At 49.6% G+C, this 11,717-nt stretch overlaps 1 pseudogene; it reads right to left on the bottom strand.

The window, feature by feature from the left end:
* Window positions 1-906: 906 nt before the first annotated feature.
* On the bottom strand, window positions 907-3,770 carry LOC103292864 (mannose-binding protein A-like; annotated as a pseudogene).
* Between the last annotated feature and the right edge of the window lie 7,947 nt (window positions 3,771-11,717).

Here is an 11,717-nt window from a genome sequence, read left to right as displayed (position 1 = left end):
TGTTGCTGTGGTAGCAAAAGGGGTTCCATGGAACATAACCTCCCAGTGTGATCTGATCACAGATTTCTAACTGGGCAGGTCACAGTGAGTAGTCACACTGCAGGCATCTAGTGTTTTTAGTAAAAGAGTTAACACACCTTTGAACGGCCTCTTTTCAGACCCCTCAAGAGAAACCACCCTCAAGAGAGCACGGAATCTCGTTACCTACCCTGCAATCCATTTCCTGCCTTGCTTTTCTCCACCTTCAGGTTATCTCCCTTAGTTCCCTCCTCAATTCCAAGTGCACAAAGGAAGTCACAAACTGGCATTCTAGAAGCATTTTCTCGGACTGTTGTCTGGCTACCAGGTGTATCCTCTGTTTGGTTCAGATAAACTTTTATAAACATTCTCTACATGTTTGGACTTCTAACATGGACATTGCATGTTTCCAGGTGTTACAGTAGGTGAAGGGACTTCTGGTGTAGCACATGAGCAATAAAGACACATCCATGTCACAGATAGGACTGGGCGAGCCATGGGGAGGGATCGAGAGCATCAAGTGGTGGCAGCACTTGGACAAAAGGAATTGGATCTCTTGGAGGCCGAGATCCGCTGCTGACTGACACAGATGTGGCCCTCCATGGGTCCCTGTGGCAGGCTGCAGTGTCCTCGCTGAGAAAGGAGAGGACTAGAATGGCCCTTTCCACGGTTTCACTGTGACCCAGTGCCCTGCTCTAGGCAAGACAGAGGGTGTCCTCTGCCAAGAACTGGGCCAGAAACCCTCATGTCAGCCTCTTTTCACTCCCTAATCCCATAATCAAACCCATCCCTTCATTTTCCTCTCATCCCCACCAAAGAATGAGTCAACACTGCGCACGAGGAAAACATCACTGAATTTTCTTTTAGGGCAGCAGAGAGCTCAGCAGAACCAACGAGTGGTTGAGGGACCACCTCTTCAGGCTGGGAATTCACAGACGGCCACGAAGGAGGAAGAGCAGGAGACGTCATTCCAGACCCCATCCTTTAGAAGGAGCACACAGTCCTCCCCTGAGCCACAGTCATTAGGCTCATCCTTCTTCTAGTTGCTATAGATCAGCCTCCCTCCTGTCACATACACAAACTGGCCTTTGGTCACTTCATCTGTGATGCCCAGGAAGGCATGGTCATTGGCCATGTCCTTGATGGCTTTGTTCTCCTCGGCATTCTTGGGGGTGGCCACGGTGGCCTGGAGCTCAGCGCACAGAGCCTTCACTTTAGAAAAAGGCATCTTTTCACCTTGGGTCACATAGAGCTTCTTTCCAGATCTCTTGCCCAAGGAGAAGGCTTGCACTGAAATCACAAAGGATGGGTGGGATTGACTAGGCCTGGAGCCGCAGCCAGTAGATGACCAAGCCCTTGTCAGGGAGTCAGGACTCTGAAAAAGAGCCCCTGTGCAACCCCCTCAGGTCAGGTCCTAGTGAGGAGGAGCTCCTCAGCGTGGGGAAGGCCCTGGCGGAGAGCCCGCCTCTCCTGGGGGAGCCTGTGCCTGAGACAGTCCCCGGCACAAACTGTCCAATGCAGGGGGACAGGGAAACAGGCGTGGGCCCCGCTGCCAGGCTTGGACGCCAAGACAGAAAGGGGTAGGGACAGCCATCTGAGAACAGTGGGTGCTGAGGACGGAGCGAAGATTTGGAGGCTTCAGACCTCCATGCAATCTTTCTTTTGCTGCTTCCCACCTGGGTGACGGTGAATGAATTACCTACAAATCCTGTACTTATTTTCTCTCCCTTGTAAATTAAATAAGCGTAATGGTCACAAACAGCAGTGATGAGAGGACGGAATGAGACCATATTGTGAGAAAATGCCAACCTAGCACAGGCTCTGGTATATAATCCGTGTTCACAATTGTCAGTTCTCTTCACCCTCCTGAAAGCCCAGAGCCCTCATGGACAGGAGGAGAGCGGGAACCCAGCGGGGCAGGAAGAGGCTTACATTTTTTGATGCGGTCCAGTTCCACCTCCAGGCTCCTCAGCTCTCTCTCTAAGTTTGCCAGCTTAGTCTCCGAAACTGCAAAGCAATGGGAGAGGGCAGATATTGAGAAAAAGACCCTAAATTCAAGAATATTTTTTTTTGGGGGGGGAAGCTTATTAAGAAAAATATGAAAACAAAAGGAAAATATTAAGAAAAATATGAAAACAAAAGGAAAATATTCTAGAAAAATATGAAAACAAAAGGAAGAGAAAAATAAACATACATGTATTCCTTCTCAGACATAATTCATAACTCCTATAAACTGTAACTCTGAAACTAGTAATAATAGCAATAACAGTAACTTGCAATCTGTAGCTCTGGATCCTTTTCTTCACATACTGCTTAAATACTGTGATATTGTACTCATTTATAGGAAAAGACTGAACTCATTCTCCTTTTTGAAAAATTTTCTTAATCATGCTTTCATTTCTTATTCCAGGTGAACCTTTTAATCTCTATTATAAAAACCCCTTGCCCGTGACGGCCGTCACACCGAAACGATCAAAGACTGGTCACCAGGAGGCTGTGTGCACACTGAGGCGTGCACAGGTGGGCGGGGCTGTTTCCGTGGGCAGGCATGTGTGGGTGGGCGGGGACTTGACTCTGTTTTCTCTAGTATTCTTATAATCGTGATGGCCTGGTGGGCAAATATTTATGTGAGGTCATCAGTTTTGTTTTGTTGGTACTAATTACTTTATTTCACTTGGGATGAATATATTTAGTTACTCTATTCTTTACTTTATTGACCAGGGATCTTATGAAGCAGACCATCTTCATGCCACTCTTATGACAACAGACTTAAACCCAACCCCCAAGGGCACCAGTTTCCTCCCAAGCACCCTGGAGCCTGGCATTGGCTGCTCCAGCTGAGGGAGCTGGTCAATCTGCAGGATGCACGAGGAGTATCAGACAGGGTTGCAAGTGTGTTCTCAGGCACTTGTGGGAATCCCTTCAGACCCCAAGTAGGCTGGGAGGAGTGAGAGTGCTGGGTCAGAAAGCAGAGATGAGGTCTGCCAGTGGGGCAGTGGAGAAGGACCCCTCCTATCTGGCCCTCAAGTTCCCGGGCTGGGCCCCTCAGCCCACGCTGTGCTGAGATGAGCACCTTACCTGAACTGTCTCCATGATCTCCTTTTTTGGCCCTTCACTCCTTTCGGCCCAGGAGCCCCTCTACTTCCTGGAGGCCCCAGTTTCCCTGGAGGGCCCTGCAAGCTTCAGAGCCCCTGCCCTGTTGGAAGATGAAGGACATGTGGCCCAGTGTCTGTCACTTATTCTCTTCCTCCAAAAGCTCAGCACTAGATTCACATTAACTCCAGAAACCACCAGCAACCTAGTGGTGACCTGAGAAAGAAAGCCCTCCTGCCTCTAGCGCCAGCTGCCCGGCTACAGATACCGCCTCTTCACACACAACCACACCCCACCGATTCCTCCGTGGAATGTGAGATCCAGGTCACAGCAGCGTCTTTGTTTAGGAGGGAATGACAATGTACAAGAATTATTCTGAGTGATTCATACCCGTCATAATGTAAGGGGAGCCTGCTCATGGCTCTGTCCCACATCCCTCTGGGGAGTAAAGATTCAAGAAGTCAGACCAGCCTGGCTACCTGGTTCTCCTTTTCTCCCTTGGCTCTGTCTCGCCCATCTCTGCCTGGGGTGCCATTGGTGACCGGGATGCCACCGGTAGTCACTGAGCAGGCCTTCTGGGCATCTTCACAGGTTGTGGGTTCTGAGAAGGACACTGTCACCACACACAGAAGGGTGGGAAGTGATACAAACCAGAACATGGTCCTCACCTGGTATGGAGAGAGTGCAGGGAAAGAATTTCATCTCATTCTGTGGAGCCAACATTCGCTACCACCTCTGGTGTGTTGGACCCTGTGCTCGGGACAGCAGACACACCAGCTTTGACTCTGAGTTTCTCCCAGGCTACTTAGGAGACAGACAACTTACACATTCCATTACCAAGACCATATACTTTTTTCCAACTTAATTAGAATTCTTAATTCTTAGAACACTTAACTTAAAGTGACATATAAAAGCAAGTAATTAGCATTTTCTAGATTGACAAATTTATGAATACATTTCATAACTTCTAGAAACAGGTGTTTTTCATTGGCAAATAGACTCACATTTTCAAGAGACATACTTCAAATAAAGTAAAAAATATATTCATTCTCAGATTCAAATTTATTTGTTTTTACTAACTGTACGAGATTTTAAAGTTAATTATTACGCGAGCCATTTTATTGGCAAATTTTGTAACAGAGATAAATAACATGAACTTCGTTTTGTAAACCCAGGCAAAACAAATATGTATGTTATGTTAATAACTTTGAAAGACATTCACTAACCTTAAACCACCATTTGAATTCTTGGTGATTATTGCTTTCCTTTAGTGCATTGCTTAATTACCTAGTGTCCTTGCCAACTTATAAGAAGGCTGGAGATGAGGGAGGGTATTAGGCTTGGACAACCTCCACCACTTCAGTTTTAAAAGTGTCAGTTTTTGCCATCTCATGTTGAGGTGGGGCAGTCACCCCTACTGCCCACACAGAGTTTGGGGGAGGCACCAATTTCTGCACTGTCCCCGGGACCACAGCATCCTCAGGGCCACCAGAAGAAATAAGGGTGCTTAAAAGATCCAATTTATTTTTAAAATATATTCAATTGATTTAAGAGAGAGTGAGGAAGGGAAAGGGAGAGAGAGAGAAACATCAGTTGGCTAACTCCTGCACACCCCCTACTGGGGATGGAGCCTGCAACCAGGCATGTGCCTTGATAGGAACTGATCCGGTGATCTTTCGGTTCATGGGATGATGCTCAACCAACTGAGCCACTGTGGCCAGGCCAAAGACCCATTGTCTTCATTTTCCTTTCATTTGCCAGTGGCAGCTTTCACACCACTGATTCCAGGACCAAAAATAGTCCTATTGGCGTTTTCCAGGTGGTCCCCAACGGTCAATCAGGCTTACCACCTGGGATTTCCCCCACTACATTCACACCACCTCGCATCCTGCCTCCACCTACTGGACAAAGTGACTTGTTCTACAAAGAGCTGAGGTCTGAGAAAACCATCAGTGTGTTGCTTGCTGATTTCACTTTTTATTTTCTTTATGATTTCAGAGAGCGAGGGAGAGAGAAACGTCAATGGTAAGAATCGTTGATTGGCTGCCTCCTGCATGCACCCTACTGGGGATCGAGCCCACAACCCAGGCATATGCCCTGACCTGGAATCAATCCTGGGACCCTTATGTCCGCAGGCCTAAACTCTATCCACTGAGCCAAACTGGCTAGAGCTTGCCTGCTGGTTTGAAAGAAATAAACCAGAGGACTGGCTGTGAAAGACACGGGTTTATTAGACTTATATGGACACCAGTGTGGCCTGCTGGTGAAGTTTTCTTCATCACAGGCTTTCACAGTTCATGGTTATATTGAGTCCAGAAAACAAAGCAAGCAGGTGTGTGCAGGCGCTGGGGTGTACTTGTGTGCAAACTGTGTGAGATCCAAATGCTGGCTGTTTCCCTGCAGTTCACACACTCACCAGGCTCCCAAGGACCCACAGTCCACTTCCCGACGGCCTTCCTCATATTCCCCCCGGGTGGGAGGCTCACATACCATACACTGGTATATGGTGTGTGATATTTTTCAAAAGCATTAAGGACTCAGTGGATATACCGTGAAGCTAAGCTTAAAATAAGAATCTGAATTAAGAGAGATTTTTTAAAAAGTTTTGATGACTTAAGGAAGAAGATTAACCATCTGGCTGGGCAACTTAGGGCCTTTGTTAACCTTTGCCAATGAGATTGAAATAATGGAGTAGGAACAGAGGCACTACTGACTGGAGTTGAGAGAAGAATGTGAAGCAAGGAATTGCAAGTCTGGTGGAAATGTGTTTTAGAAGCAGCTTGATAGAGGAGGCACAGGGAAGGTTGCCACCTGGTGTGAATTCAAGGTACTGAGAGAAAAAATAAAACCAAAAAAGCTCATGTGAACTTTGGTTTATTGGGGTGGGGAAAAGCAGCCTAAATCAGTTTAGGTTGAACCTTATTTTGGTTTGCTCTCTTAGTCCCCAAACTCCTTCAATACTTCCAGCTTCGCACATGGCGCTCTCTCCTACTCAGAACACCTAGTGCTGCCCAAATGCACTGGCTGAGCCCTCAAGGCCTCAAACTCCTAGCAGCAGCCAGGACCCATCTACAGGCATGGCTCACAGGCCTCCCATGAGGTCATCTGCCCATCAAGTCTGTTCCTCGTGCTTATCCTCCATTTGGGTTGGGGAGGCATGATCTATGTTGGAATCAAGTCAGACACTTCCTCCGCCTGCACCTTAGCCATGGACTTCCCCATTAAAAATCGTGCTTTCGGCCCACAACCTCTACTCTGTGTTCAGAGTATGTTGTGGGACCGGGCATGCCTGTACCAATAAACCCTTTGCTTTTTGCATGAGAGGCGTCTCTTGGTGCTTTGTGAGTGCAGCCAGCATTCCGGGCCTTACATTTGGAGGTTCCACCGAGAGTTTTGCTGCAGCCGCCTTCAGGCTCCAACAGACGCTTCTTGGGGTAAGTAACGGCGCCTCTCGGATAGCGATCGCTTGTCCTTGTCTTCTGTTTGCTGTTTAGTTTGAGGGTTAAGGCTGGCAAATCTGTTTGGTCTGGTGGCTGTCAGGGAGGGGCGTAAGTCTCCCCCGACTGCGGCTGACAGACGTGTCGGGAGGTCGCAAGCCACATCCCCGGGGGACGCCCTGGTGGACTCGGGGGAGGCCCAGGGATGCCTGGAATCCTCCCATCTGGGGAGGCCCAGGGGCGCCTGGAATCCTCCCATCTGTTAGAGTACTCTGAAATTCTGTTGCCAGCCAGGTCAATTGGTGCTGTGAGACCTTTTGGATTTTTGTCTGAGCGTGTTGTGTTTGTCCTTGTCTTCTGTTCATTGTTTACTGTCATTTGTATGGTTCTTGTCATGGGTCAGTCCACCTCCACTCCTCTGTCCCTGACCTTGGATCATTGGTCAGAAAGCCTTTCTGGCTCCTCAGTTCTCTCCCCAGGACCCTGCCGACGACGTTGCAGACCGTGATGTTGCCTGTGAAACCAGCTACCCCTTCCCCGCCGCCCTCGGCCCCTCCCGTCTTCTCGGCACAACCTGATCTGATCCTTTTAGACTCTCCTCCGCCCTATCCTAGGTTAAGAGGTCTCGTGGAGCCCTTAATGTTCTCCCGTCAACCCATTTGGGATGGCTGGCAGCAACTCCTGGGAACCCTCTTCACCACTGAGGAGAGAAACTAGGCTCCTAGAGGCGCGGAAAAACGTTCCCGGGCAGGACGGACAACCAACGCAATTGCAAGACCGCATTGACGACATCTTCCCCCTGCGCCGCCCAGACTGGGACCCTAACACCCCGGAAGGTAGGGAGCATCTGTCCTATTACCGCCAGGCTCTTGTGGCAGGTCTCCGGGCAGCCTCCAGGCGGCCCACCAATTTGGCCAAGGTAAGGGAAATCTTTCAGGGGCCCCCGTCGAATCGCCCACAGTCTTTTTAGAGAGGTTAATGGAGGCCTATCGGAGGTTTACGCCCTTTGATCCGCAATCAGAGGAACAGAAGGCCTCGGTGGCCATGGCCTTTATTGGCCAATCAGCTGCGGATATAAGGCGTAAACTACGGTGCCTTGATGGGCTCCAGGATTTGACTCTCAGAGACCTAGTTAAGGAGGCAGACAAGGTTTTTCACAAAAGGGAGACAGAGGAGAGACAAGGCATTGACTAAAATCCTGGCCACAGTAGTTAGTAACACAAGAGAAAGGAAGTAGAAAGGGAGGGGACCAGGGTCCACGATGGCGGTCAAAATTTGGACTCGGACCAGTGCGCATATTGCAAGGAGAAGGGCCATTGGAAAAGAGACTGTCCCAAAAGGTCCAGGACATGACGGCATGGCTTGAGGAATACCCAGATGCTTGGGCCGAGAAAGCCGGGCTAGGGCTGGCAGAAAATCAACCCCCAGTGGTGGTTACCTTGAAGACCTCTGCAGTACATATTCAGAAGCTAATCCAGGACGGGGTTTTGAGGCCTTGCCAGTCGGCTTGGAATACGCCGCTTCTCCCTGTCAAAAAGCCAGGAACAGGGGACTACCGACCAGTACAAGACCTAAGGGAAATTAACAGTAGGGTACAGGACATACATCCCACTGTACCTAACCCCTACAACCTTCTAAGCACCCTCCAACCTGACAGAACCTGGTATACTGTATTAGACTTGAAGGATGCTTTCTTCTGTCTGCTGCTCTGTGAAAGCAGCCAACCATTGTTTGCCTTTGAATGGACTGATCCGGAGGCCGGGATAGCGGGACAACTGACCTGGACAAGGCTACCCCAGGGCTTTAAGAATTCACCCACCATTTTCGATGAGGCCCTCCACCAGGACTTGGGTCCCTTCAGAACCCGACACCCGGAGGAGAATCTGCTCAAGTATGTAGACGACCTACTGTTGGCTGCACCGTCTCAGGAGGAATGTGAGTATGGGACCCGTTCCCTATTGCAAGAGCTTGCTCAGCTGGGGTACCGGGCATCAGCTAAGAAGGCCCAGATATGTAGGCGGGAGGTGACTTTCCTAGGATGTACTCTCCGGGAAGGAAGGCGGTGGTTGACGGAGGCCCGGAAAAAGACTGTTGTGCAGATTCCCGTACCTGCCTCCAGGAAACAACTCCGAGAGTTCCTGGGGACGGCCGGGTTCTGTAGACTATGGATCCCGGGGTTTGCGTCATTAGCCGCCCCACTTTATCCACTTCTAAAAGGGGATGCGGAATTTTCCTGGGGGCCAGAACAGCAGCAGGCCTTTGATGACATCAAGAGGGCCCTATTGTCAGCCTCAGCACTGGCACTCCCCGATGTTGAGCTGAGAAGTCCTAACTCAGACCTTGGGACCCTGGAGGAGGCCAGTGGCCTATCTGTCCAAATGTCTGGACTCAGTAGCAGGAGGATGGCCCCGCTGTTTGAAAGCTATAGCTGCCGCTGCTCTGTTGGCCAAAGACGCTAACAAATTGACTTTGGGACAAAAATTGACCATCATAGCCCCGCATACTCTGGAAAGCGTCATCAGGCAGCCCCCAGACCGATGGCTCTCAAATGCTCGCATCACCCATTATCAGAGCATTTTATTGGATAAGGATCGGGTAGCCTTCGGGCCCCCGTCTACCTTAAACCCTGCCACCCTGCTCCCGGACGAAGCTGCGGATCCGGTCTTGCACTCCTGCCAGGACATCTTGACAGAGGAAGCAGGAATTCGCTGCGACCTGAAGGACCTTCCATTACCCAACTCAGAAGTAACCTGGTTCACGGACGGTAGCAGCTTCCTGCGAGGTGGTAAGAGACATGCGGGGGCGGCGGTAGTCAGCAAAACTAAGACCATATGGTCAGCAGGGCTGCCAGAAGGGACCTCAGCCCAGAAAGCGGAGCTAATCGCTCTCACAGGAGCCTTAGAATTGGCTAAAGGAAAAAGGCTACCATCTATACAGACAGCTGCTATGCATTTGCTACTGCTCATGTACATGAGGCCATATACCAGCAAAGAGGACTACTAACCTCAGCCGGAAAGGACATTAAGCATAAGGCTGAAATCCTTAGGCTACTGGCGGCAGTTCTGCTGCCCACCGAATTGGCTATAGTCCATTGCCCCAGTCATCAGAAAGGATCAGACCCCATAGCCGCAGGGAACCGGCGGGCAGATGAGGAAGCAAAGGCAGCAGCCCTTCGAGGGGCAGAAGTTCTAGCACTAGTGACTAAGACTCATGAGGAGAACCTGACACCCACAACTGCTAAGAGTAAGGAATAACAGGCGACTTCCTACTTACAGCATGTTCATCAGCTCACTCATCTAGGTGCCAGAAAAATGCAAGAACTGCTGAGGGAACAACCCTTTTCCTTAACGGCTACAGAAAACAAGAGGTTGACGGAACAAGTAGCTAAGAATTGTCAAGCCTGCCAGGTTGTGAATGCACATCTATCCCAAACCTCAGAGGGAAAGAGACTAAGGGGGAATAGGCCTGGCCAATTCTGGGAAGTGGACTTTACTGAAATCAGGCCAGCCAAGTATGGGTTAAGATTTCTCTTAGTTTTTGTAGACACTTTCTCAGGATGGGTAGAGGCCTACCCCACCCGGAAGGAAAGAAGATTATGGAAGAACTTTTTCCTCGGTTTGGACTGCCCCAGGTAATTGGGTCAGACAATGGACCTGCTTTCGTGGCCCAGGTAAGTCAGGGAGTGGCCAGGGTGTTGGGGATTAATTGGAAATTACATTGTGCCTATCATCCCCAAAGTTCAGGGCAGGTAGAGAGAATGAATAGAACCATTAAGGAGACCTTAACTAAATTGACTTTAGAGACTGGCGTTCAGGACTGGACTTTGCTCCTGCCTTATGCTCTGTTTCGGGCTCGAAACACGCCCTCGTCCTCTATGTACAATCTCACCCCTTTTGAAATTCTGTATGGAACCCCACCTCCGGTCTCAAGAATATCACCCATTCTAGGTAAAGACTCATTACCCTATACCCCTCTGCTTGCCAGGTTAAAGGCTCTGGAAGGGATCCAGTAATTTGTCTGGAAGCCGTTGGCCTCCGCTTATCAACCAGGAGACCTTAGAGTGCCCCACTCATTCCAAGTCGGAGACTCGGAACTCGTAAGAAGACACCAGACCCACAGCCTAGAGCCCCGGTGGAAAGGACCCTACGTGGTGCTGCCGACCACCCCGACAGCAGTAAAAGTAGATGACATCACGTCTTGGATCCATGCCTCCCATCTCAAGCCTGCGCCGCAGCAGCCGGGACCAGAATGGACGGTAGAAAAGACTGACAGTATTAGACACTTGGGATCTGGGAGCAGTAGAAGACCCCACCAAACTCCCCCTGCTCATACGAGATCATGGGCACCATCCCAGCGGTACCCATACCTCGGGGTGCAGTGATTCCCGCCGGCGGTGTGTTCTCAGTAACATTGAATTTTATGTATGCCCCAAGGAAGGGAGGGACCAGGGAAAAATAAGGACCTGTGGGGGGGCCTGAATCTCTATATTGTGCTGCTTGGGGGTGTAAAACAACAGGGGCAGCCTGGTGGATATGAGGTTCCCCAAGGGACTGGATACAGGAATATCACGGGAAGAGCCAGCACTGATTGTGAAATACCAGCCCCTTGTGGGACAGGCATTCTATGTAACGGGTTAAACATTTCCTTCACTGAGAATGGGAGAAAATCAGAGAATCTACAGACATGGGGTCTTAGATTCTATACTCCGGGCTATGATTATGGATTATGGTTTACAATAAGACTGAGACAGGAAGCTGTCCCCGTACCTGTGGGCCCAAACTTTGCCCTTCGCCCACCAGCATCACTTTAATCAGGCAGCAATACTGAGCATTAGATGAATCTGAAGGTCTCTAGGATTAGAGACCGGCCACAGAAAAAGGGGGGAATGAAGAGTTGTAAAATCATAAAAGCCAGCATTTCAGTAAGGGCCTGAGGTCAGTTGAAGACAAGGTCAGTTGAAGACAATTAGAACAAATCAGCCAAGAATGTTGAGATAGAAACCAGATAGCCATCTATAGCTGGGGGGAACTGATACCAAGAGCTTGTGCATAGATAAAGAAAAATGTTTATATGTCAACGGACTTAATTGTCTTAACTATTCCAGGAAGCAGAAAACCGCTGTGGAAAGTTACCGGGTTGTAAAATGGAAAGACCCTGCCCCCTAAAATG

This window comes from Eptesicus fuscus, chromosome 17, assembly GCF_027574615.1.
Source record: "Eptesicus fuscus isolate TK198812 chromosome 17, DD_ASM_mEF_20220401, whole genome shotgun sequence".
Lineage (NCBI taxonomy): Eukaryota > Metazoa > Chordata > Mammalia > Chiroptera > Vespertilionidae > Eptesicus > Eptesicus fuscus.
This window is presented reverse-complemented; position numbering and strand designations above follow the sequence as displayed.